The following is a 25641-nucleotide window of genomic DNA, read 5'->3' as shown; positions in this document are numbered from 1 at the left end:
GTTCTACTGGTTCGAATGTTACATATTTGCCTAATGGATTCTCAGGATGATAAAATATTATGATGAGAGTTTGAACTGTGATTCTGTGCAGCCTCCTTGTGATGCTACACACAGGCCCTTGTAATTTCATTCATTCTGTTTTATTTTCTTTATAATTGAGCGAGTAGAGCATACACCCTAGCTCTGATCAAACCATAGAGCTGGGTGGCTGCATATGCCACCCTGCCAGTCAAGAAGACAATCACCCATCAAAGCTGACAATACCAATTCCCTCTTTGGGGTTTGGATTTTGCTAGAGCAAGGGTTGCAGGACTTGGTCATCACACTGAAGCCACAGAGGCCATTTGTAGCCATTCCCATACTCTAAAATTAATATGTAGGCCAATTATTTGTACATCTAGGTTTGGTAGCATCTAAGGCAGGGTTGGGGAACCTCAGGCACATGGCCAAATGTGGCCCTCCAGGCCTGGCCCTTGGGACTCTCCCTAGGCTACACCTCCTCCTCAGCCACCACCCCTTTTCCAGGCTACATCCCTCACTGACCTTACTTCACACCCTGCCTGGCTGGAATGTGCCCTTGAACCCTGATATTGCCTCTTGCTTCCCTGGATGAAGGATAGAGAGAGGGGTGTGAGTGTGCACAAAACTAGCCACCAGTACAAAGGTAAAATTTACATTCATTGCTCTGTCCACTTTCCCCATCCGGCTCTGCCCTCTGCTGGCATTTGGCCCCTGGAAGGTTGTCCAGACAGGCACCACTTCGCCCATGTGCATTGTAGGGATAATAATTTTGACCTATCTTTCTGGTAATAATCCTTTGTAAGGGCTTTGCAAGCATTATCTTAGCAATCCATAGTAAGGTTTACTCAGATAATGTATGTGTAGCCCTTTGAACATATGAAATGTTAATAAAATAGTAACAATTTATATTTATAGTATATTTATTAAAATATCAATGTTACACTTTCATTTTAAATTTCTTATCTTGCCAAACAGTTTATGGCAAAACCTTTACACTAAGGATGCATTAAAAATAGCTTGAAATGTTTGGGGTGAGGGTTGGGTCACGTTGCCCAGAAGATGGATCTATATTTCAGAATTAATTTCCCATCCGAACCAGATTTTTTTTAAAACCAAAAAGTTGGCAATCATTACCAGACTATTTAAAATCTGGTTTCTCTTAAAAATGCAAATGCCAGGAGTAACATTTCCATCATAAAACAAGCTGTCCAATATGTCAAAATGACACATTTCAGGAATGTCATCTTTAGCTGACATTTTTTAAAATGTTGATTTTCTTAAGCAGAGAATGAAAATGTCAGGAGCATTAGAAGTGTTAAATTATGTCTTCCATTGGAGGGGGAAAGGCACAAAAAGTCATAGATTGTCCTAGTAAATAGCTAGTATATGTGCAGTTAATTGTTTACTTAGGAGGAAGTATTCAACGGCCTTACTACTCCTAGGTAAGTAAACATAGGATTGCAGCTTCAGAATCTTAAAAAAAAAACCAGCTTATCAGTAGTGATATATATATAATTGGATTTATGTTATAATTATACAGTTATATTTTTATATTATCTACTTTGACTGAAAAGTAAGTCCCAGCTGATTTGCCTGACAGTTTTCATTTTTTATTGCTGTGGCAAGGTGTGCATACCTTAAAGCTATGAATATTGGAAGGGAACATCAAGAATGCATCTGAGACAATGCCTGTGTGCATTTAATACATTTTATTTATTTTATTTCGGCAATTCCTATACTGTTTAATATATAACAATGTCTCTAAGCAGTGTACAGAAAACTATAACAAATATTTTTTAAATACACAATAAAAACCATTAACACAAATATCAATTTAAATTCCTTCTCCTGGCACACTTTCGCACTCAATATCTTTCAGCCTCCAGGCTCTCACCCAGGACTTCACCCATCCACCCGGGCTCTCACCCAGGGCCCAAAACCTCACAGATAACCCCCGAAATCTGACAAGAAAGAGGGTTTCTGGAACCTGCTGGCATCACCCTAGTCTCCCACTCTAGGGTTTATGGGCAGGCACCAAGGTCTGATGGACCTTCCTCAAGTTACCAACAGCTGTGTCCCATTCAGCTCTCCAATCTGCTGCACTGTTCACATTCAGTTCAAGGCAAAAGCAGGTTTGGTTTCCTGAGTTTCCTCGAGGGTCCCAATGATGGCAAATGGAACACCTGTACACTCATAGTTCTACTTCTGGCTGCTACACATCCCTCCTATTCCAGCTGCTTTTTGGAGCCCTGGGGACTTGTTTCAGCAGCTATGCTCTCCTTCTCCACCAGCAAGCTGGCCTGCTCCATTGATATCCTGTTGGCCAGCATCTCATGCTCAGGTTACTTGCTCTTGACTGAAGCTTTGTGTTACGCCCTTGCCAGAAAAGCATTCTTCAACCAGGAGCCCAGCTGCATATCTGTCCAGAAACGCACCAGCCTCACCCTTCACCCTTCATGGTGGTCTCCAAACATAAATCCATATACATATTAGTGTATACTGATTTTTGTGTATAGTAATAGATAAAGTTGCTTGCCCAGTTTGCAGATCACTAAAATGGCTAACTGCACTGTTGCCCAAGGGTAATTTATTCTGAGTAAAAGGAACTGAGCTCTTCATCACTGTGACAGGCAGATCATGTTAATTTGTCTGCAGAACTCAGGAATCCTTATTCATTTATTTATGGAATTTCTTACCTGCCCTTTACCGCATGGTCCCAGGGTGGGTTATAATAACACAATGGGTGGTATTCAATGCTAGCCCTACTCAGAGTAGACCCACTGAAGTTAATAGAACATAAGAAGAGCCTGCTGGATCAGGCCAGTGGCCCATCTAGTCCAGCATCCTGTTCTCACAGTGGCCAACCAGGTGCCTGGGGGAATAGACATGACTAACTTCTGTCCAACGTATGCTGATTCATCAGCTACAGCAATTCCTGGTCTAAGATAGCCTGGCCACAGTTGTCCATGCACTGGTGACTTCCCATCTAGACAACTGTAATGAGCTGTGAGTGCGGGGAGGGGATTGCCCTTGAAGATGGTCCAGAGGCAGCCACTAGTGCAGAATGCAGCTGCTAGGCTGGTAAGTGAGGCAGCTTGATGGCATCATGTGTCAGTGCTCCTGAAAGTGCTGCACAGGCTGCCAGCAAGCTATTGGGACCAATTCAAGGTATTAGTACTAGCATATAAAGCCCTGCATGGCTTGGGACCCAAGTACCTAAAGTGCCAATGGGAGATTTAAAAATGTATTATGTTATTGCTAGATCTGCAGGCCATTTTCTTAGGCAGAGAAAAGAGAAAGGGACAACTCTGGTCCTTTTGCAGATCAAAATGCCTGAAACAGTATTGTTCTTGATATATGTGTTTTAGATCATATATAGCAGGGATTGCCAACCCAGCACCTATGAAGGCTTTTTGGTGCCCCCAGAATGAATCATAATCTGCAGGTTCCCACCAGAGATAGGAGGCAGGGCTGGTGCCAGAGGACGGCCAGGTTGGGCGCTCCCATTCCATGATGCGCAGCAGTGTTGACTCCTGACACTACTGCAGATTGCAGAAAGGGAGCTCCCAGGCACACACACGCACACATACAGACCTTGCAGGCTTCAATAAGCCCACACGCACACACCACCTACCTCTCCTGTTGCTGGGAATGATGTATGTGCATGCGTGCCATCAACCAAGATGGCGGTGGAGGCTTTCCTAAGGGGCTGATACCCCTTCCCAGAGCTTGGAAAAGTTACTTTTTTCATTCTCGGTAATACATTCATTTTTATCACAGATATTCTACCCATTAATGACAGTTGTAGTTTATCCCATCTTAGCAAGTCTTTCTTAATCTCTGTCCATAATTTTTCATAATTATTATGAAACAACTTTGAATTTTTATTTGTCATAATGATACCTAAATATTTCAACTTTTTCTCTATTGTAAAATCTGTCTTGTCCATTAACTCTTTCTGTTCCCTTAAAGTTAAATTTTTCACCAACATCTTTGTTTTTTGATTGTTGATCTTAAATACTGCTAACGGTCCAAATTCTTTTAATTTGTCCATCAATACATTAATTCCTTCCAAAGGATTTTCTAGTACAATTATCAAATCATCAGCAAATGCTCTCAATTTATATTCTTCTTTTTTTATCTTTAATCCCGAAATTCTTTTATCTTGCCTTATATCTCTAAGCAGCACTTCTAAGACCAGAATAAATAAAAGGGGAGATAAAGGACATCCCTGTCTTGTACCCTTTTGTATTTCACATGAATCCGTTAAATCTCCATTAACAATTATCTGAGCCTTCTGAGATGTATAAATCGATCTAATCCATTTTATAAAATTGTCTCCAAAATCCATTTGCTCCAAAACCTGGAACATAAATTTCCAATTCAAATTATCAAATGCTTTTTCAGCATCTAAAAAAATCAAGGCTGCTTGTTTATCATTTCGTTGTTCTAAATATTCCAACACATTCAAGACATTCCTGACGTTGTCACGTAATTGTCTTTTAGGTAAAAACCCTGATTGATCTTCCTGAATAAATTGTTGCAATATTATTTTCAATCTTTCTGCCAAGATCATTGTAAAAATTTTATAGTCATTATTCAATAGAGATATTGGTCGATAATTTTTTGTTTTAGTTAAATCTTGCTCCTCTTTAGGTATTAATGTTATATTAGCATTTTTCCAACTATCCGGTATCTTTCCCTCTTGCAGAATAAGATTCATTGTAGACTGTAAAGGTAGTAAGAGTTCTTCCTCCAAACATTTATAATACATTGCAGATAACCCATCTGGTCCTGGTGCCTTTCCTAATTTAATTTTATTTATAGCTTCAGATATCTCTCTTGACGTAATAGGACCATTAATAGCTTGTCTCTGAAAGTCTGTAATTTTAGGCAAATTCTGTTTAGATATATACTCTTCTATTTTTTCAGATGGAATTTCCTGACATTTGTACAATGTTGAATAATATTGATGAAAAATCTTTTTAATTTTTACATTATCTGTCAACGTCTCATCTCCTTCTTGTATCTTTAAAATGATATTTTTTTGACGTTCTTTTCTTAATTTATATGCTAACCATTTCCCAGGTTTATTTGCAAATTCAAAAGTCCTTTGTTTAGCAAAATTTAGTTTTCTTTCAATTTCTCTAACTGTCAGCATTGATACTTGCTTCTGTAACATTTTGATTTGATTTACAATAGAAACTTTAGTTGGATTCTTTTTCAATTCTTCCTCTTTTTGTTTTATTTCTTCCAAAATTAATTGCATTTTCTGTTGTTTCTTTTTTTTAATTCAGAGTTACATTTAATAAGATATCCCCTCATAAATGCCTTACTTGTATCCCAAACGATATTTTCGCTTGTTCCTTTATGTAAATTATGTTCAAAAAACTCTTTTAATTTCTTCTTACATTCTTGTACTACTTTGTCATTCTGTAATAAAGATTCATTTAATCTCCATCTAAATCCAAGATTTTTCTTTTTTAAAGTTAATATCACAGGGTTATGATCCGAAAAAGTTTTTGGTAATATATCCATTTTAAAAGTGTCCTTCACTAAAATTTTAGACATCCAAATCATATCAATCCTTGAGAATGTTTTGTGTCTTTCTGAAAAATAAGTAAATTCCTTTGCATTATCATTTATATATCTCCAGGTATCCACCAATTCTAAATGTTCCATCAGTTCAAAGCAAATCTTCGGTAATTTACCCTGTGTCTCTTTGATATTTTTTTCAGAAAGCCTATCAATTTTTGGTGAGATTACCCCATTCCAATCACCCATAACGCACCAATGGTCATATGAAAACTCTGACAATTTTTCCATAAGTCCTGTGTAAAACCTTGTTTTATCTTCATTGGGGGCATAAATACCCACTATCAAAATGTTTGTACCCTGTAGAGTAATTTCGACCCCCACAAATCTACCACTATCATCCAATAATACCAATTTAGGAAGCAATTGTGGGTTAATGTAGAGAACAACTCCATTTTTTTTTCTTTGGTCCAGCCGAAATAAATTCTTCACCCAAATTTTTACAAATCAAATATTTGAATGATGTTTTTGTTTCAAACAATACCTGTAATATCCTCTGATTTACCTTTTAAACAATGGCAAAAAGATATCTCTAAATTTGTATGGCAAGGAAAAAAACCAAGAGTTAAATTTAAACTACTACAAGATGCCAAAGAAAGAGGAGGACTGGGATTACCAAATCTGAGACTTTATTTTGCTGCCTGCTGTTTAGTCTGGATAAAGGAATGGATTTTATTGAGAAATAAAAGACTATTGGATTTGGAGGGCCATAATTTGAAGTGGGGATGGCATGGATATTTATGGTATGACAAAGTAAAAGTAAATGTAGACTTTAACAATCATTTTATAAGACGTCCTCTGTTGAAAATATGGAATAGATATAAACCAAGGTTTTATTCGAAAATACCATTATGTGTCTCAAGTCAAGAAGCGTTTTATAGAAGAGAAATGGCTGGAAAAGAGAAATGGTTAACTTATCAAGAACTATTAGAAAATGTACATGGAGAATATACAATGAAAGAGAGAGAACAACTGACAAAGGAAGGATATAGTTTTAAATGGTTTGCCTATTTACAATTGTTAGAAAGATATAAAATGGACAAGAAAATGTATGGGTTTGAAATAAGTAAATCTGATTTTGAAATAGGATTGTGTACAAATGATGAAAATACAATTGCGAAAATGTATAAACTCTTATTGAAAATGGATATGGAGGAAGAACAAGTAAAAGAGTGTATGGTAAAGTGGGCAAAAAATTTTGGTCATAACATACAAATGGATCAATGGGAAAATATGTGGAAAAAAGGTTTGAAATTTACACTATGCTATAATCTTAAAGAAAATTTTTATAAAATGATGTACCGTTGGTACATGACTCCAGAAAAGTTGTCAAAAATGTATAGTAATGTTTCTAATGTTTGTTGGAAATGTAAACAACAAGAAGGATCATTTTATCATATGTGGTGGTTATGTAAAAAGGCAAAATCATTTTGGGCACAGATAGGTAGGAAGATGCAAAAAATTCTAAAGATAAATATTCAGTCAAAACCTTTTTTATTGGGCTTTATGGATAAACAAATAGAAAAGAAATACGGAAGAATAACATTATATATGATTACGGCAGCAAGATTATTATATGCACAAAAGTGGAAAATGGAATCAACACCAACAATGGAAGAATGGCTATTGAAATTAATGGATTTAGTAGAAATGGACAAATTGACATGTTTACTTAGAGAAAAATCGACAGATACATTTCTTAAGGAATGGAAGCCTCTTTTAGACTTTTTGTTGAAAGATCAAAATAAAATAATGATACTGGGATTTGACGATTAATTAAGACAGCCTACGGAGAAAAGGGACTCTGTATGTATACATTAAGGGACAGGTTTGATGTATATTATATACTTATAGCTGATCTGCGACAAATCGGAAGTCAACTATTTTATTTTCATTTTTTGTTGATGTATTGTTATGTTTTTTTGACTTTGTTTTGTTTGTTTTTGGAAAAATTTGAATAAAAATTATTATAAAAAAAAAAGGAAAAGTTACTTTTTTGAACTACAACGCCCATCAGCCCAATCCAGTGGCCATACTGGCTGGGGCTGATGGGAGTTGTAGTTCAAAAAAGTAACTTTTCCAAGCTCTGCCCCTTCCCCCATCTTGGTTGATGGCAGGCACGTGTGCACACTGCACACGCATGTGTGCCATCAACCAAGATGGCAGCAGGGGCATCAGCCCCTTTAGGGAAGCCCCCACTGCCATCTTGGTTGATGGCACACATGCATGCACAGTCCACAAGTGGTTAACATGAGGTGATGGGAGAAGTAGGTAGGGCAGGCGGGCGGGCGCTGCAGGCCTGGGGCAGGCTGGTGCCCAAAGGCCGAGTCATGCCTGGTGCTGGCCCTGACAGGAGGTAAAATGTACACACACAATTGTTCTCATTGTAATCTCAAGAAATTAGCCTGCTGCATCCTTTCAGTGTCTTACTCCCCTCCCCAAAAAATCCTCCCCCTGGTAAAATTTATGTGGACACCCATGTAAGTGTGTGAGAGAGAGATGCATTTAGGCAGAGAGAGAGAGGAAAAGGTGTATATATGAGGTATGGGTGTATGAGAGAGAGAGAGGCTGAGAGAGAGAGAGAGAGAGAGAGAGAGAGAGAGATGTGTGTCTGTGGTCTGTACATGTGTGGTGAGAGTGCCCCGGAGAAAGAATGAGTGTGGTGCAGCCACCTTGTATTGGGGAATGTTACCAGTTGTTATTAGAGAGCAACAACTTCAGTGTGTGTGTGTGTGAGAGAGAGATAACTCAATATTGTGTGATCTCCACAGTTGGGATGAGCAGAACATAGATGACTTCCCATGGTAAGCCTGAAGTTGCCTGGGGTGGGTGGGAGGGGCAGCAATAACTGTACTCTTTTTCACTTGGCTCCTGACCAAAAAAGCAGACTCAGGACTTAAAGACTGGGTTTTGCACAGAGCTTTATTCCAGAGGTTTGCACAGGAATGTAGCATCAAAACATAATAGGCATAAATCAGGATACTGAACACCAGCATGTGCAACTAGGCTGTGGAAGCAATGGAAAGTTGTTGCAACAAAGCTTTCACCCCAAGACACTCCAAATAAAAGGGGCGCACTGTACTTCCATGAGATAAATCTAGCACTTCCCAGTCTTAGAAGCAAGGTGGGGGCTTCTCCTGGGAAAAGAGGATAATTTGTCAAGTTGTAACCATCTCTTCTCCCATCTGCATGTCCTTGGGGAAATGGTAAACTCTGACTCTGTGAGAGATTCCCCCCTCCCATCTCCCTGGAATTGTCCAGCAGATTCATTAAGGTCTGGCTGTTCAATTATGATGATGATGATGATGATGATGTATCCCACCTTCCTCTCAGCAGGAGCCCAGGGCGGCAAACAAAGCACTAAAAACACATTAAAACATCATAAAAATAGATCTTAAAATACATTAAAACAAAACAGCGTTAAAAGCATTTTTAAAAATGCAACTTTTTAAAAGGGTTAAAAACATTATTAAAAATCATATTAAAATGATGGTAGACTACTTTCCGCATTCTCCACCACAAGTGTGTGTGTGGGCTGCTAAGATCTTCCTCAACAGAAACACTAATGGGACCACTAGGCACAGAGTAGGGATGGGTGAGAATTTTGATTCAGTTTCCATTTCAAGCCAAATCTATCAAATTCACACTTTCCAAAACAAGGTGAGAACAATAACACAGCCACCTTATGACTTCGCTTGTGCCTGCTTTTGGGACGGGCTCCCGCCTCAAAAGAAGCTTATTCAGATATAAATCAGTCAGAACTTTTTTTTTTTGACTGATGAAATTTCTCCCGGGCAGGGAGAAACGTAGAGATCAACCTCAAAAGCCTGTTTTTGTTGGGAGGACTGGATTTCATTAATTTATGAGATAAGGTCCAGCCAACAATGCCGGACGGACTTCCGAACAAGCTCTATCTGTTTAAGCGATACGTTTATCTTTTCTTCAAAGAGAGAACGGACTAACAGGCAAGCATCCTTCTTTCTATTATTTTTTTTACTTGGTCTAAATTGTTGCAGCAAAAGGAGATTTGTCAGATTGATCGGCTTTGGACAACTTCTGGGTGAGCTATAACTCTTCTCTGTTATTCACGAAATTAACAGCCTATCTGTTTCTGTCGCAAAAAGCTGTCCTGGAAGTGCATTCTAAAGATATAAACAGAAGAGGGATTTCTATTCCTGATTTCTATTCCGAGGAATATTATATTGTCTGGGACTATTCTCTTTTTGGTCTATTTTATTTTGACGAATCTGCCTCTTCACGACGCCACTAACTGTTTTGATGCTGGGAACTAAATTTGTTTTGCATTCTTGAACATAGAGAGATAAGGCAGGCTGCTCTGTTTATACTGTGATGTCATCAAGCCTGGAATATTAACCCAATTGTTGCTGAAATAAGAAGTGGTTCTTCTTTATTTTTGTTTTGCTTTGTTTTCGTGGTTTTAAAAATGGCAATCAAGAAAGTGGCTGAGAATCTGGAAGTAACTATGTTTCAGAAAATAATGGATGAGATTGAGATAACGAAACAAACCCTGCGACAGGGTAGTAAGGAGCTGAAAATTGAACTGAGCAAAATGACGCAGGAGCTTAAAGAAATAGGGGATCCTGTGAGAGAGGAGAATGAGATCAGAGATGAGAAAAGAAAAAAATAAAGGGAAGATACAAGCCCTGGAGATTGGAACAAATGTGGAATTGGAAAAAGATCTGGAGTTTATGGATTTTAGAAATAAAATCTACTGTTTGGAATTTAACGTTATCTCTGAAGAAATTAATGAAGATATTAGAGATAAAGTTATCAATGGCTTGGATAATCTTTTGGACTGGAATGAGAAAATCTATGGAATTAACTGCAGCCATGTGACAATGGAAAAACTCTCAAGAGATGAGCCAGTGCATTTTGTAAAAAAGAAGAACAGAGATATGACTTTACAACAGCATTTCAGCAACTTATTCAGAATGGATGGCAAGAAAATATTTGGGATAGAGGAAATTCCCATCAGACTCTTATTATATGACTATGGCTACGACAGCAAGATTATTATGGAATACTGATAATGGAAGATTGGACACTGAAATTACTGGACTTAACAGGACTATTGGAGATGGAAGATGGAACTAATAGGGATAATGGAATAATGGCTATTGAAATTATTGAACCTAACAGATTTTGATGAGATGGATTAATCGAAATGTTTATTTGGACTATGGTTATGACAATAAGATTATTATAATTATTAACAAGATGGTTTAATCGACATGTTTATTTGGAGAAAAATTGATAGATATATTTCTTAAAGAATTGAAACCTCTCTTTGACTTTTTGTGGAAAGAATAAAGTAATGTTTATGAGATTTGATGATTAATTAAGATAACTACTGGAGGAAAGTGATTTTATAATATGATTTAAGAGACAGGATTGTTATATATTGTAGACCTATAACTGATTTGATCTGTGACAAATGGGAAGTCAATATTTTATTTTATTTTGTTTAATTATTTTTGTTTTGTTTTGTTTTTTGTCTTTGAGTGTTTTATGATTTTGTTTTGTATGTTTTATGAAAATTTGAATAAAAATTATTGTAAAAAAAAAAAAAATAACACAGCCACCTTCGAAATCCACACTTATCTGAATTTTACAATGCAGTTCGCCAATCAAATACTGTTTACAAAAATGCATATGGTAGGGGAAAGTGTGCATAAAAATGAATATATGAGTAAAATTAACATGCAAAGATGCAGTATATGATGAGAAATGGCTTTCAAAAATGTGTACATTCATCAAAACTGTCTACAGAAATGTTCTTATTAGGAGAAAGTTGCACTAAAATACTGGAGAATTTTCATTTGGATTTTTCTTTAGAAAAACAACGCTGCAGATTGCTGCAGAAATGTGGAGAACTTAATTTAAGACTGGAAAAATGTGAAACTGAGAAAACTGAAACTTACATATCTTTTCATCTCTAGCACAGAGCTGACAGGGGTTTCAGGAAGCATTTCCTCTGTGGTCTCACCAGACCTTTCTCCAACATCTGCAACCCGCTCTCCATTCTCCCGATCCTGTCAAATGCTCTCCATGGGACCATGACACTCCGCAGCAGCCATTTTGTGTTATGCCATTGCCCTGCATAGCAGCCATTTTGTGACTGGTGCAGTACTTTCTCAAAATTCAAAATGTACCCACTTGTCCAAAAAGATTGGTGAGCCCTGCTCTAAACAACCAGGCTACTTGAAAGACTGACTTCTCCTCTACTGCCAAGTAACTTGAACAAATGGAACCCAGTTAGTCTTGCTGCGCAGACGCTTTTGGTAATGCAGAGGCAGGCCTTTTCACTGGCATTTTGAAGATATACCTCTTTACACAAGCATTCCCTTGATCTCTCAACCTGAGTCAACCTGATTACTAATTACTATGTTGTTTTAATTGTTTTATTGCATTTTTAATTATGGATGTTTGTATGTTGATGTTTTAATGGGATTGGCCTGGGTGTTTGTTTGTTTTTTGTTTGTTTTTTGTGTGCTGCTTTTTTGTGTGTGTGTGTGGGATTAAGGAGGATTAATTTTATGATGTTTTAATTGGAAATTGGTTTTAAATTGTTTAGGACTGTGGCTTGTTTTTGTATATGTATATTATGTATAGCTTTTTGTTATTGTAAGTCGCCTAGAGTGTCCACTAACCTGGACAGATAGGCGACCAATAAATAAAATATTATTATTATATTATTATTATTATTGTTTTATTGAGTATTTTAATTATAGATGTTTACATTTTAATGCATATGTCATTGGTTTTTAGACTTGTAAACAGCTTCTTTTGGCATTAATTAATAATTAATTATTAACTAGCCAGCAAAAGACAGCCTAACAAAGGAATTGTTGACTAGTATCTATAACAAATAACAATATGTTATGGATTCCAAAAGCCCTGCCAGTTTTCATAATGAAGAATAAAGTTGCAACTGGACTCACTGCAACTTTTACAAAGTCTTGGTTAATAAGGCCAAGTTTTAGAAAATACTCATTTTTTATATAGCCTATGAGAGTTAATAAGGTTTAAGTTCTGTTGATTTCAGCTGGAGAGAGCTACAGAGTTACAGTAACTTTGGGTTGGCTCATTCCCAATGTTTCTTTTCTGTAGAGTAAGATCCATAAAGTAAACAACAAAAAAGCTGTTTATGGAAATATACCTATATATATTAAGAGGACTGGTGACCCATGGTAAGAATAATTTAGTTGAGATTTTCCAGGAAGCTCTTTGTGTTTCTATGGGGAAAAATGTTCACATTTAATGGGGTCCAAGGGGGCAAGTTGTCAACTAAACCCTGTACTAGGGATCTGAGATTGCTACTGAAGAGAATTGTTACTTAAGGCAACTGCTAGTGAATTACCCTTCTAACAGGCAGAGTTATTATAAAGCTATTTGCGTGTTTGAAGAAAAAGAACTCATTATTATTTTTTTATCTGTTTTTGAAGAATGTTCAAATGAACAAGTTCCCATATCCAGCAGAGAGATGTGAGTACGTAGCAGCAGCTTCAAAGCACAGATATCCTTTCCTGGATTAAAAATCATGTATGCAGATCAGGTAAGAAGGTACATCTGCATCACGATGTGTATTTCATTACAGGGTATTCCTCCTTCCACCATATATGGTTTGGGTGGAAATTCATATTTTGCCCAATGGTGCCATCAGGGCAGGATTTGGGGGCAGAAGTCCAGAGTCTGAACTGACTCAGGTGCTGAAGCTGACAGCTCTTTGAAAGTTCAGACTAAAACCTGGTGTAGATTCCATTTCTCCATGATATGGAGCCACCAGCCACCACTGCAATAAAACTTAAAAACTATTAAAAACAGAACAAATTAATCATTTAAATGACTAACTAATGAAAAAGGTTGTATAGGCCTGTCAGCATTAAAGAAAATCTTCAAGAGATGCCTGAAAGACTAAAGAGATGCCTTCCAAATCTCTGCTGGAAGAGTGTTCCACAGCATGGGACTGGCAACACTAAATACCTGACTTCTGGTTGAGGCCAGTAGGCCCTCTGTAACATGGGGAACAACTAACAGCATTTCTGTGAATGATCTCAAGGATCAGGCTGGGTTACAAGGGTTCAGGCAGTCCTTAGGGTATATTGGACCCAAGTTGTTCAGGGCTTTGTGTATCAACGCAAGTACGTGAAGTAATAAACAGTCTATCTAAAGGGACACCCTGCCCCTTTGAAGTAATCCATATTATAATCCAAAGGAGAAGCTGTCTAGAATCTAAAATTGCGTAACTGCACCGCTACTTTTGCCATATCCCCCTTGCCCAATACGTAAAGGAATGTGCATCCCCCAGCCTTTATTGCTGGTAGTGTGTCATTGTGTATGACTATATTGAGATTAATCCCAAAGGCTTTAAAAAAATTAATTGGACCTCCCACACTTTCTTGTTTTTGATTTCCTGGAAATACTTTTCCAACACACATGCATCATTACATTTCATTTCCTGTCAGTATTTATAGCCCTGTTTTCCTTTCTGTGCAAAGCCCAAAGCAAGTAACGATCAAAACAGAATACACATTGTATTGGTTATTATCAGCCACAAGAGTGGCTGTATACTATAGTCAGTGGGGATTTTTCACATTCCGCAATGTTAAATGGAAAATATCCCCCATGCCATTCTGATGCTTCCCAGAAGCTCATTTCAAAACAAAACCTTACAAAACTTATAGTTCTCAACTCAGAAACGCTTGCTTAACAACCCTGTCAATTTTCATGGGGATACACAAAACAGTCAGAGAGAATCGAGAGTTCAAAGTCTAAAAAGAGAGAGAAAAACTCAAGAGCCCTTTTGGACTTTTTTCTGTGAGTTCTCATAATCTGTTGAAATTCATTAAAGTCAGCTATGTTCACAGAGTACCTGTAATCCTAATACTGACGTTGCCCCATACTCTGACCTTCATCTACTGCAGTTTAAAAGTTAAAAAAATGCCTGGTTGATTTTTAATTAATTTAAGAAATTTTGGCTGGAAGCCTATTATAACGTGGGGCATGCTCAGTAAGGACCAACTGTCAGTGTTCTAAAAGCCTCACAGCTGCTGAGCTTGGCTAATCAGAGGGCCACACCCACACCAGACTTGATTTCACTTGAGACAGTCATGGCTTCCCTCAAAGAATCCTGGGAAGTGTAGTTTGTGAAGGGTGCTGAGAGGAGACTCCTATTCCCCTGAGAGAATGGTTAACAGTCAGCCACTCTGATTAAAGGTCTGTGAAACAGGGCGTCTCCTAGCAACTGTCAGCACCCTTCACTAACTACACTTCCCAGGATTCTTTGAGAGAAGCCATGATTGGCTTTGAGCCATGGCTTTGAGAGAAGCCATGATAAATTCTTTTAAATTGTTTTTAAAAGATGTGTTTTTAAATTTGTATATTTGTTTTTAATGTTTTTAGTTATTGTAAACCGGCCAGAGAGCTTCGGCTATGGGGCGGTATATAAATACACTAAATAAATAGATAAATAAATAATGATTGTCCAAAGTGTAATAGAGGCCTGGTGTGGATGTGGCCAGGGACAGCTTTGTTTTAAATTTGGGTGGGAGGTAGGGTTGCCAGGTTCAGCGCCTGAGACTGATCCTGTATCTTTAGGAGAAGAGAAAGTCAGCCAAGTGCCGGTGTTCTTGCAACATTGTAATGGGAAAAACCACAAGGTAGAATTGTCCCTTCCCCCTGCCCAACTGTGAAAGATACAGAAGATGTCTTGGTTGGCAGGCCCAGCCTGGTCAGTTGTACCTATCCTAATCATGATTGCATAGGAGTATATCTGATTCAACTCAATAATCATGCAAATGATCAGACCTGCCTTTTCCCTCCTTCCCCTTTCCTCTCCCTTTCTCCTCCCCTCTTCCTTCTTCCGCCTTCCCTGCCCACTCCAGCCCTCCGTCCCTCCCCCCCAGTCAGTTTAACCTATCCTAAGCATGATTGCACGGGAGTAAATCCCACTGAACTCAATAAACATGCAAACAGCCACATCTGTCCTTCTTCTCCCCTCCCCCTCCTGCCTGCTCCCATCCCAGTCCTCTCCTCTGCCTTTCCACCCCTCCCTCCTCCCCCTCCTCCCTTCCCCATCCCCTGTGGTCAGTTTCACCTATCCTAAGCATGATTGCCGTGTGTGTGTGTGTGTGTGTAAATCCCACTTAACTCAATAAGCATGCAAATGATCGATCCATTCTCAGCAAACTTGCACAGGATCCCATTTCTTACCTCCCGGATTAAAAAGCAGGGAAATTCACTAATAGGCAAAAAACCTTGCGGTTTAAGAATATACCTATAGCCCACAGATATTTCTACCAAACTTTAAAAAGCAGGGAAATTGGGCAGCTATAGTGAATGCACCAGGGGAGCAGGAGACCTGAACTCCTCTCTGAGATATTGTCTGCCCTACAAAGTTGTCAAAATGCAAACACAATTTGGGTTGGTCTTTCACAGTCCAATCCACTTGCTGCGTAGCTTGGAAGAATTTGGTAACATGTGCCTCTGAGCATATGGTGAGTGGTGGCAACACCTGCCATCTCCAAAGATGGAGAATTATAAACCGGTTAAATAAATATCACAATATTTCCACAACATAATTACCTAACAAATCTCAACACTAATGAATGAAGAAATATTTCATTTCAAACTCTGTGACATTTTAATAAAGCTGTAGTACCGTTTTAATTTTAATAAACTGAAATATTCTAGCTTGGGCCTAGAATCAAAAAGACATAAATATATTAAAAACAGAACAAAATCCCAGACATTCAGGTGCCTTTTAAAAGTCCTAACCTTTGAATGAAAGCCAGAGTCTTGGCTAAAAGCAGTTTTATTTGAAAACAACTTGTGCTAAATGTTGGCAAAAATATAAATGAATGTTTCTTCTGAATGCTGCCACCACAGATTGATTTGTTTTGTTTGCTAGAGCTCTGGTTCTGTGCTAATTGTTCAAGACTCTATGCAATGAATAGCCTTCTACAATGTGTGTATGTGTGTGTGTTGGGGAGGATAACGATCACTAGCCTACCCATCTCTGCAGCTTCTGTTATTGTTGCTCCTAAGGATGGAATAAATCAGTCTATTTCCAGTCTATGTCACTTCTGCATGTATTGACACATAGATGTGTCCCATTTATGCAATTGCATTTTTTTAAAAAAAAATCTGCAGCAAAAATGTCCACTGAAACACACAATTTAAATGTATGTTGCCTCAAAATACACATTTTTAATTCATTTTTTCTCAAAGCACACATTATAAAAATGCATGTTGAGACTCTCCCCCCCCCCTTTTTTTTTTTACAAAGAACTTTCTTGGAACATTAAGTAACTGCAAAAACCACTGGATAACTGGCAGAGCAAGCCAAACTTTGGCTGGGCAGCAGCAGGCCATGACAGAGTGGCAGAACCACCACCCCATCCAAACTCATGTCACTCACTCAGGACAGGTAAAAGCCTGCTGTAGGGTATGCCAGCTTGGAGCCGGGCTCAGGCCTGATAATATAAAGTGATGGCAATGGAGCCAGCTTGGGATCCAATTCAGGCTGCTATCCTGTACATACATACTAGGGAGCAATCCCCATGAACTTCAGTGGGGGTGTACCTCTGAGTAATGTATGGTTATTCCGGCATAAATCCACACTAGAAATTGTGACAGCAGGTACTCCTTCTGAACCAGCACTGAGGTGCTACATGTTAATGGAACTGCAGTGTTTTAGTGTCCACTGTTTCTTTGCAAAGGAGAAGCAATAGGAGAGAACTAGAACAGGTGGAGGCCACACAACCTTTCTCCCAGTGGAAAAGCAACTCCGACAGCATGAACCTCTTCTGAACTAAAGTAAGGCACTTTTCAGTGTAGTTAGATGCTAACTATTTGTGAAACAGCAATGCTTAAAGTGTCTACAGTATCTTTGCAAGGGAGGATGTGAAAAAGCCAGATGGGGAGAAAAACCCCCCCCTTTATTTATTTATTTATTTATTTGTTAGATTTCTATCCCACCCTTCCTCCCAGTAGGAGCCAAGGGCGGCATGACCTCTCATTGGCCATGCCAGGCCTAATAGGCACCAGCCACCACTGGGTGGGGGGCAGGTTAATTGGTGTACAGCCTGGAGCTAGTGCAGCAATCAAGCCCAGATCGAACCCCCAGCGAGTGATGGCAGTGGGGCTGACTTGGGATCTAGCAGGGATCCAGCCCCTCCCCTCTCCTGGAATGGCCCCTCCTCTTCCCTGAGGGCTTTCCACAGACTAAATACTTCGGCCCACCTGCACCTTTGGCAGGTGGAACAGAGAGCTTTGCGTATGCAGAGTGACACTGGAATCACTCCATGGCCAGAGGGCAGGCTGGGCAGAGGGACATCTCTGTCCAATCTTACCCTTCTTCCGCCCCCCCTCCAAAGCGGGTTTGAATGGCAGCCTTAATGACTTTTCTGCAAGCAATTCCAAGTTGGCTGCCTAGAATTCCTTCTGTTTCATTGCAAAGCAGCCAGTTACAGACCTGTGTCAACGCTTTCTCAGGAGGATTACACTTGGAAAAGGTCTGCTATTCCTGTTCCCAGAGAAATGGCTTTGGGGTGAGGCACCATTTCTTTCAGTCACAAAGAAGTGATTATTTTCTACTAGCCTTTCCAACCAACCCAAATGCATGAAACAGAACTGAAAGGATGGGAGGCAATTTCCACTTTTGCCATGTTTTGGTTGAGATAAGAAATAATGAATTATGCTTCTCCTCTGAAGCATTGTGGTCCCATAGAATGCACCTATCTCAAACTGCTGAAATATGTACTTTGGATAAAGCCCAAGTGCAGCAAACATCTATTTTAAAAATGCTCCAAATGAGTCATGAGAAGAGAAATGCAGTAGTTTGTTGTTATTGCCCAGTCAGAGGAATGATTTAGGGAATAAAATTCAGATTAAAAAAACCCAGCAACTCTGAAGGCCTGTGGTTTTAACACACAACATATGTACAGTTACTTATATTTGCTTCCCTTGAGACATATATTGGGGTATATATTGTAATTTTGTCCGGCATTTAAATAGCAATATTTTGTTGCTGGCACAATGTGAATCTTTCCCCCAGCTAGCCTACAGTAGGTTGTCTGAGTTTTAAAGCTCCCTATTATGTAGAAGCGCCTGTGACATTACTAGTGAGGAGTACAATACCTTCTACCATACCTCTACCACTCTGTGACCTTTTAAAATAAAATTATTTAATTTTTCTGCTGTTTAAAAGACTGAGCAGTCTGACATTATACCTCTGCAGTGCAGAGTTGCTCAACTTCTTTAAACAGTGGAAAAGATCTGCAAAGCTGCCATATCACATGTAGCAAGTATCCTCACCATTTAGCGCAGGGGGACTGTGGACCTCCAGCCATTTTTAGACTCCAGTGCCCATCAGCCCCAGCCAGCATGACCAATGGTTAGGGATGATGGGAGTTGCACTTCAACAACATTTGGAGGGCTACACTTTTGCTTTAGTGAATATATATGTGGATAAACTGATTTTGCAAACTAACTCCTTTTTGGGTGGGCAGCTGTACATTTAAGAAAAGCACAGAGGGAAGAAAGGTCTGCATTATCCAATCCACTGTACATCTCCAGGGACAGTAGCCAGAGAAAAATCGAAGGAAATTCTTCTGAATGAAATGCCTGGATTTCTGTGGCACACATTTTAAATGGAAATCACACACAAAGGCTAAGGAATGCACACTCAGCAACTCAGATCTCCAGAAACATTGATTTAATTTGTTTTATAACAGCTTTGCTCTGTGTTTACTTTGCTCCGCTAAATTTGACTAAAATGGGAGCAGGGACCTTGAAATGGATTTCGAATGCTAAATGTGTTTTGTCCCTGTTTTTAAATTAGGCAGAGCTATGAACATCTCAATTGCTGTCTTTGTTAGATCATGAATTCCGTGTGATAAATGTCCATATTGCAGAGGCTGCAGCGACTCCTTACAAGGCTGTATGTTTTATGTGAAGGGTACTTCACTTACAATGCAGTTTTATTCTACTTAGAGCTCATCATTTGTGCGCAATGATCCTGAACTGTGATTTAACATGTACAAGCTTTAAGACCTTCTCCTCATCAAAGCTTAAGGATCGTTGCTTGTTGGGCAAATACCATTATAAAATCTGGGTGCTTTGAACATGCATGCATTGGAAAACATGCACGAATCAATTTGGTGTTTATTTTTAAAATTGCAATGCAGCATCAGTTTTCTTCACCTTCTCTTATAAACGTTTTCAGAATTGTGATGCCTGGCGTGGATACACCAACACTCCAACTGCCCAGAGCCCTGATACTTGAACTCAGTTTATGCAGCTTGGGGGTTGTAATGGAAGACAGAAGGTCTGACAAACCAAAGTTTATTAAACCTTTGCATATTAATAGTGTCACTGATGGAAGTTATTAAATATGATAGATTCAATGGCTTCCTATTAGCCAAACCACACAGCCAGAAACAAAAAGGAACTGATAGATGGCCTCCTTTACAGCCTGAGGCTTCATTCTGAAACTGCATTTGTGTGTCTCCCACAAAATAAATAGAGTCATATAATGGGCAAGTATTGTTATTTCATTTGCAGCAGACATGACATCACCCGCAGGGCTTTGAACCTAGCATCAGGGCTCGTGCTGGAATTCCTTTGGAATTGCAATGTAATGACTGGGTGAGGGATGGAGCTGGGAGCTATACTGGCAATTGCATCAACCCAAGAGAAGCTAGTTCATCTCAATACAAAGTGGTACTTTGAAGTCCTCCTCTCATTTATGTCTGAAACAAATCAGTCCACTTCTAATCTCTCTAAGGTCAGAAACTCATACATAGTGTCAAGGAAGAAGGTGAGGAGGGCAAGCATCCATATCCAAACAACTTGCCTTTCTCCTCATTGTTGCCCTCTGTTGGTTACTTGCTGGAAAGGCACCCTTCACCTACAAATTACAACTGAAATCATGAACTGGAAATTATTGTAAGGCTGCAGTCCTAAGCAAATTTACATGAAAGCTAACTCAGTCAACACCAATAGGCTTTATTTCAGACAAAATATGTTTAGGTTGGAAACATTAATGTGAAATATACCAATATTTCTCTTTCAAAATATGTCCAAAAATTCAGTTTACATCATTGTTGTCCCCCCCCCACACACACCTAGACTATTTTCTCCTGGTCCTGCCATACTCCAAACTACACTTATTATCCAGAAATGCAATAGCCTAATGGCCCATTTAGGGCGTTTCCAGATGACTTGTTTATTGAGCATTCATTCTGATTTGTTTGCAGGAAGGTTACATGATGTTGTTGTTATCCCAGTGGAGTTTTCATCAATAGCAACATTTGGGAATCAGGATGTCCATCTGTCAGAAGGCAGCTTGTCCCACATATCTTTCTCTTTCCTGTTAACCCTGGCAGTCCCCTGTACTCTGCAAGAAGTATCTTCAAAGGGTCAAGGGACCCTATCAAACACTGTGGGCTGATGGGGCTGCAGAAGAAATCACGAGAAATGAGGGACCTTGCACTATTCCTCACCCTGGTTCAAATCCCCATTCAGCCACAAAGCTCACTAGGTCTTTCAAGTTAATCACCCTTACAGAGTTGCAGTTCAGTGGTAGCAGGGTTTATTCTAATGCGTAGCTTGACTCATTTTGTGCTGTGTCAAAAATGTGTGCAGTGTGAAATAAGTTTGTGTGCAGGTGAGTATATGGGATTTAATTAGCAGCTAGGTAGTTTATAAAAAAGACAGATGAGAAAAGATATAAAGAAATAGAAAATGAAGATAAATACTGGTTCCTTTCAAATTTTCATCACCTTATATTAATAGTGTATTATGAGACTAATTACTTGACTACTTTGGTGGTGGGCAGTGTGTTAGCTATTTGTTGCTTAGGATAAATCCTGAGTGGTAGAGTATCTGCTTTGCATGTGGGAAATCCTCTGCATCTCCATGCAGGGCTGGCAGAGACCTTAGTCTAAAATCCTGGAGAGCCACTGCCAGTCAGTGTTGACAATACTGAGCTAGATGGACCAATGATCTGACTCAGGATAAGTGAACTTGCTCTGTTCTGTGTTCCTACGGATGAAATGCAGGAGCATTGGGGGGCAATGCTTCCTCTCCTGAGGTCCTTGGAGGAAGGCTGGGATATAACCATAATAAATGGAGCCATATATTTGCTCAGGTTCCTTCCTCCCTTCTTGCAGCACGTTTGACCACAGGAAGGTTTGAGATGGTAACAATGGCAAACCTGTTCAAGCATGCACTTGTGAAGCAAGACTCTCACTATGTCCAAACACTGCAGGGCAGTGACAGATGAGAAACAATCTGAGGTCCAGAGCAACCTGTCTGTACTGCAGTCTGATTTATATGAAGATGGGGCATTGGTGCTTAACACACTGGGTAAGCTGGCTCCAGTAATAACCTTGGCTGAAGAAGCAATTAGATGCAAGAGGCCAAGCACATAGTGATAAGGACATGGGTGATATAATTGAAAGCCAGCTTTGATATTCTCTGCAAAAACAAAAAGAGCCTTAATAATAAGAAACAGTTCTCCCAACTACTTGGCATGATGTCTCTCAGAACATAGTAATATAATGAGCACGTGAGTCATGCTCAGACACTCTTTGCCTGATAGAAATGAACTGTAATTTGGCTAGTTGCTTGCTTTTCTTCAGTGGTTGTTTGCAAAGGAGAGGGGGAGAGAGAGATTGCTCTTTTTCCTGTCTGACAAGGCCTGCGGCAGTGGACGTGAACAGGCAGTCTAGGTTCAGAGAATCTGGCAAGATGAAATGTATCCTTTTAACAACAAGTGTAGAGTTCTGATGAAAGCCAGATCAGCAACATACCCTGCAGTGGTTGCATCAATATGCCACATCCTCACTCCTTCAAATTCTTAAGGACATGAAAGGCATCCATCATTCACTTTATAGAAGCAGGAAGGAAAAAGTCTCTCTCTCTCTCTCTCTCTCTCTCTCTCTCTCTCTCTCTCTCTCTCTCTCTCTCTCTGTGTGTGTGTGTGTGTGTAATTTTGGTCCAGTTGTAGCCTCTGGGCTCACTGGAATTTCTGAACGTGGGTTGCAATTAACGTGGTAGCTATCCATCAGATTGACAGGGTTAGGCTTTTCCTTTGGTAGAATTTCTCCCATTCCCCCATTGTAGTGCATCCTTCAGTAATTCTATATGGCTTCAGTCTCTACACTGCAATGAAAAAAGAAGAAGCTGATTTCTAATGTACATAAGACCCTGATTCAGACGTAGCCACGTGAGGGCCATGGCCAAAAGCAATAAATGGGCATGCTTCCTATCCATGCTCTGATCCCTACAGACCTTCTTGGTTGTTAAGACCGGCAGAGAGGGGCTCTCTTGGCAGTTCCACCACCCTCAGAAGTGCAAGGGATGACAGTATGGGAGAGATCTTCCTCTGTGGCAGCCCCTAAATTGTGAAACTCCCTCCCCAGTGAGGTGTGTCCAGCATCTATCTTGTTCAGCTTTCACCATATGCTGAAGACATACTCTTTACCCTGGCCTTTAACACAGAGGGACAGTGAGAGGGGGAAAGTGATGGTTTAAAAGAACAGGAGGTCTGAATAGATTTGCAAGGAAGAAACACTGAGGGTTGTATTTTTAAAAAAATATATTTATTTATTTATTTGTTTATTTATTTATTTATTATACTTGTATACCGCCCCACAGCCGAAGTTCTCTGGGCGGTTTACAGCAACCAAAAACAAATATAATTTAACATACATCTTTCAAAAAACAATTTAAAACGCAATTTAAAACTTTAAAACAATATAAAACAAATGCTAAAATGCCTGGGAGAAGAGGAAAGTCCTGACCTGGCGCCAAAAAAGTAACAGTGTTGGCGCCAGGCGCACCTCGTCATGAATATCATTCCATAATTTGGGGGCCACCACTAAGAAGGCCCTCTCCCTTGTTGCCATTCTCCGAGCTTCCCTTGGAGTAGACTGTGATGTTCCTATATTAATGTATATATGGTAAGTGTTGGTTGTTTAGAAGATATATGGTAAGTAGTGAAAGAGGAGGGGGAGTGAATGGGCAGTAGAATGCTAGATGATTGGCTGAGTGTTTAAAATGGCTGAACGTATAAAAGGAAGAGTGAGAGTGGAATCAAGGGGGGAGAAGAGAGGGCTGCTTGGTGGGGTTTGAGAGAGTTGTTTGCCAGGAGAGAGTGAAGAAGGAGGGGGGTGGAGTTCAGATTAGCATTGAGTAAAACCATATGCTTATGTGCCTTAAGAAGAAATCTTGTTAATCTTGTTAGCTTTGTTATCTTTAATAAATACTTAATTTGGTTTACCAAAGGCCTGATCCTTGGCTGGGGTTTCACAGACCAGAAGGGAGGGTAAGGTAATGACCAAGGCTGAAGGGGAACTGTAACAAATGGTGGCAGCGGTGAAGAGAATAACAATACCAGTATTCAGAGTCTCTGGGAATACTAGTATTAGGACGTGACTGGTGGTTGCCTAGCAGGGGGATCTGTTGAGATCTGTGCTAGAGCGGGAAGAGAAACAATAAAAAAGGACAGTCCGGACTGGTGGAGTCCCTGATGGTGCCTAGGGACAGGCAGTAGCCACGCGCAAGTAGGAACCTGACAGGGAGAGCCAGGGAAGGACGCTTCACACGTGGTGGCAGTAGCGGTGGGATACGAACAACAGGGAATACAGATACGAATACTAGAGAATCCAGAACAGTGGTGTGGCAAACAGAAATAACAAAACAAGATTTCTTGTGAGAGTGACTGGCAAAGAGTGTGTGGCAAAGAGTGAGTGAACTCAAGCACCATGGCTGAATATATAAAAATGAAAAGAGAGGAGCTGGTGGAGAAGTGCGTAACATTCAATTTACCTCACGAGGGTAAAGGGGTAGGTGAATTGAGGGTAGCACTTATAGGATTTGCAACTGCCCAGCAAAAACAACCTGTCAGGGAAGAGACCCCAGAAGGATATTTAAGCAATCCCGCTTATATAGAGTACTTGAGAGAGAAGTTGAGGATGGAAACTGAGAGAATGAGGATGGAGGCTGAGGAAAAAGACAAACAGCGGGTCTTTGAGGCTGAGGAAAAAGACAAACAGAGGGAGTTGCAAACAGAAGTTGAGAATGGGGTTTGAGGAGAGGGAGAAGCAACGAGCAGTGGATGCCGAATTACAAGTAGAAAAGTTAAAATTTGAAAGAGAGAAGTTTCATTCTGATGAAACAAGAAAGGACAGAGATGGAGCAAAAATAAAAATTACTCCAAAGGACTTTGCTGTCTATGAGCCTGGTCAAGATCCTCAAATTTACCTCAGCACCTTTGAAAAAGCAGCTCAGTTGTGGGGGCTACCTGAAGATAAATACATGCAGTATTTATCAAACGTGATTAAAGGGGAATTGGCTGAGGTATACCAATATTTCCCCTCAGACAGGCCCGTCACCTATGCTGAATTCAAAGAAGCAGTGTTTAAAAGATTCAGACTGGGGCCTGATTATTTTAGAAAGCTTTTCAGAAATTGCCAGATACAGACAGGGAGGTCTTTCGTGGAGCTGGGGGCAAAACTGATGGACATATTTGGGAAATGGCTGACAAGTGCAAAAGCTCAGTCTGTGGAGGAGGTGAAAAACCTCATGATATTGGATCAATTATACCATCAGTTACCACCAGAAATAAGGCTCCTGGTCAAGGACCGTTCCCCTACATCGGTGCAGGAGGCCGCAGAGATGGCGGATCACTTCGCCTCCAACAGAACTGGCTGGGTGGGGAAAACATCAAGAGATTTTAAACCCAGACCATATAACGCTGGCAGAAGGGATGTGGTACCACAGAGAGTGAGTCCTCCAGTAAAATCTGAAGGGCACAGGACACCCCAGAGTGGATCTGTGTACCCTAAAAGTGAGGTGAAATTATGCTACAAATGTGGTAGACCGGGGCACCTACGTTTTCAATGTGAGGTTGCCAACCCCATTAGTAATCCTGCTCAGACAAGGGCAGTGAAAACAGAGCCCAAGGCTTTAGAAACAGCGAAAAAGGTTCAGTTC

Source organism: Rhineura floridana, chromosome 4 (genome assembly GCF_030035675.1).
Source record: "Rhineura floridana isolate rRhiFlo1 chromosome 4, rRhiFlo1.hap2, whole genome shotgun sequence".
In the NCBI taxonomy this organism is placed as follows: Eukaryota; Metazoa; Chordata; class Lepidosauria; order Squamata; family Rhineuridae; genus Rhineura; species Rhineura floridana.
This window is presented reverse-complemented; position numbering follows the sequence as displayed.